The following is a 571-nucleotide window of genomic DNA, read 5'->3' on the forward strand; positions in this document are numbered from 1 at the left end:
AGCTTACTTTCTCTCTCTCTCTTTCTCTCTCTCTCTTTCTCTCTCTCTCTGGTGAGCACATGTGCCCTATAAGAAATAAATAATAATAATAAATAAAATAAAATTGAAATAAAAAATAAAAAGTTTAATGCAAAATAAATTAAATTAAATAAATAATTCTTTTTAAGAAATAAAGACAAATTTATTTTGCTTTAATGTATTGATATAAATCTAATTCCAGTCCAAAGAACAAATAGTGCTAAGGAGTTTTGTTTGGCACCCAAGTAAATTTGTAAAATGATGAGAGAGATGCACTGAACAGGCATATATCATCAATATGTTCTTCATGGAATCTCAGTATTCTGCAGGGTTTCCGCTAAAAAAGCCCAAGTTATGTGAATAACATTACCATAAATTTTTAACCAGGGCAGTTCATATAAAGTCTTTATTGTAGCTATCTCCATGACCATGACTATGTAAAGATATTGCATTGTTGACCATCAGATAATGCAAATTGCATTTGCTCTGAAATAGTACCGGTTGTTGCTTTTGAAGCCAGCCAAGGTCAAACAAGATGGAGAACATATGCCCA

This window comes from Tupaia chinensis, unplaced genomic scaffold (genome assembly GCF_000334495.1).
Source record: "Tupaia chinensis unplaced genomic scaffold, TupChi_1.0 Scaffold000185_1, whole genome shotgun sequence".
Classification (NCBI taxonomy): domain Eukaryota; kingdom Metazoa; phylum Chordata; class Mammalia; order Scandentia; family Tupaiidae; genus Tupaia; species Tupaia belangeri.